Source organism: Cucurbita moschata, unplaced genomic scaffold (assembly GCF_002738365.1).
Source record: "Cucurbita moschata cultivar Rifu unplaced genomic scaffold, Cmos_1.0 Cmo_Scf00022, whole genome shotgun sequence".
Taxonomy (NCBI): domain Eukaryota; kingdom Viridiplantae; phylum Streptophyta; class Magnoliopsida; order Cucurbitales; family Cucurbitaceae; genus Cucurbita; species Cucurbita moschata.
The window spans coordinates 3,205,067-3,207,727 of NW_019268538.1; positions in this window are offsets into that span (position 1 = coordinate 3,205,067).

Genomic DNA, 2,661 nt, shown 5'->3' on the forward strand with positions numbered 1-2,661 from the left:
CATTAAAAAAAAAAAAAAAAAAAAAAAACAGCAAAACAAGAAACAAAGATTGACAAGTGAGCTACTTGGTTGGAAAATTAGGACTTTTAAACCTTACTTCAAAACAAAATTTTGATTTATCATAATGAAGAAAGAGCCTAATTAGCTACACGAAAAAGATTGATAATATAATGAAATTGATTAAACATAACATATGCATCTCATCCATTTCCCGCTAATTTAACTTAAAATGGGTTAAATATATCTCGTCCATTCATTATTACCTTTATTTAATATTCGAGATGTTTACGACATAGGACGAAATGGAGAAACCTTCATCGTCTCTGTTCCTGCTACCCACTTTAATTATTATTATTATTATTTCGAATAAAATTTTTAATTATTTGATATAATTTCTATTAAAAAAATACAATAATAATATGTAATTACTATTTAGTATGGAAGAAATTCCACCAATGGATATTTTTTTTTGTCAATATCCCAACCAACAATTTGAACGACAAAAAATAAAATGTGGAAATTAATAATAGATTAAGATCTTCCTTTTTGAAAATTTGCGACAAGATTTTGCTTTTCCAAAATTATTTAATTCAATTCTTCCATTTTTATTTCACATATTTTAGGGTTTTACCTTGTATTTGCGTTTAAAATATGTAAAATATTTTAAAGTAATTAATTAATAATTTACGTTAAAAATTATTAAAAATAGTAGTAAAGATGTATTACATTAACTTTTCTTTTTTATTTTACAATAAGACGTATTAATATTTGATTACTATTTAGATTTTTTGAATTAATGTGTGGTAATTAATCGAAGTTGTTGACAGCGTAACTCTATGATCTATTTTTTAATATTATTTGTTATAAGAGAATTTTAAAAATAATAAATTAAATGAAGGGTATGAAAAATAGAAACTCGTCGTATTTTTTAAAAAAATTGAAAAACTATAGGACAAAATTATAATATAAAGTTTGATTAAGTGAATAAATATGGTAAAACAAGACATTGATTGGAGTGGAAGTTGAAATCCATGAAATTACGTCATTCAATTGTCATCATGTTTCCTCTTATAGTATTTAAAAATAAATGATAAATATAATTAATGCATTTAGTAATTAAATACATTAAGGAAACTAAAAAATAAATAAAAAATGGAAGCGATTTCATTGTCATAAGATCTTCAAAGTGTTCCTTCCACCCTCCATGTGACATTATCATTATTGCTTATGTTATAAACTTGGTATTCCTTAACAACAAAATTTTATAATAATAATATTTTTATTTTTATTTAATTCTTTAATAATTACACAATTAAGAAGAGTTATACCCAATATATATATATATATATATATATATATATATGTAAAACTATCTTAAATTTCATCCTAATTAAATTTGCTAGCCACTAATGCAAAATTGTCCTGTATAATTTGATGCTTAATCGTTATTTTGATAATTATAATTAATAATTTAATTTTAAAAATTATAATTGATATCAAATTATTATATATATATATATATATATATATATTTTTTTTTTTTTTACGGTCACCCCAAATATCAAATATTCTTAATTTTTATAACAATTTTAAAAATTAGGATTGAGTTGGTGGATTGACGTGATAAAAAAATATATAATTTATGCTTTATTCCTTCTTCAACCGATATGTGATCTCACAATCTACCTTCTTTAGAAGTCAGCGTCCTCATTGACACACTGCTCTGTGTTTGGTTATGATACCATTTGTAACAATCTAAGTCTAGCTAACGTACATTATCTTATTTAGACTTTCCCTTTTGAGATTCCCCTCAAGATTTTAAAACGAGTTTGGTAGGGAAAAGTTTTCATACTCTTATAAATAATACTCCGTTCTCTCTCCCAACCGATGTGGAATCTCATGATCCACCTCCTTAAGGGCCAATGTCCTCGTTGACACACTGTGCAGTATTTGGCTCTGATACCATTTATAACCGTCCAAATCCACCGCTAGCAGATATTGTCCTCTTTAGTGCTTTTCTTTCGAACTTTCCTTTAAGATTTTAAAATGCGTCGAGTAGAGAAAGGTTTCCACACCCTTATAAAGAATGGTTTGTTTCCCTCTTCCAATGGATGTAAAATCTCATGATTTACCTACTTAGTGGCCAGTGTCCTCATTGGCACACTATGTAATGTTTGACTCTGATACCATTTATAACAGTTCAAGTTCACCGCTAGCAGATATTATCCTCTTTAGCGTTTTTCTTTCGAGCTTCCCTTCAAGATTAAGCAGGAAGAGGTTTCTACACTCTTATAAAAAATGTTTCGTTTTCTTCTCTAACCAACATGGAATCTCACGGTTAAAATATATAATAATTAAGCAGTGAAAAGAAGGCAATGCCAATAAACATCTTTTGGACATAAATAATAATGATAAGAATGGATGCGTGCGTGTGACATATGTTTGATTTTGGCCTCGTTTGGCAATTATGTGTTCATGTGTTGCAATGTCACTGTAATCAAAAGAGAGAAATTTTAGGGTTTGTGAGAGAGTTCGTGGAACCACCGGCAAGACCAAAGAAGTTGGTGATTACGTAATACAAATCTACGTACACACACACACACACAAAAAAAAAAAAAAAAAAAAAAAAAAAAAAAAAAAAAAAAAAAAAAAAAAAAAACC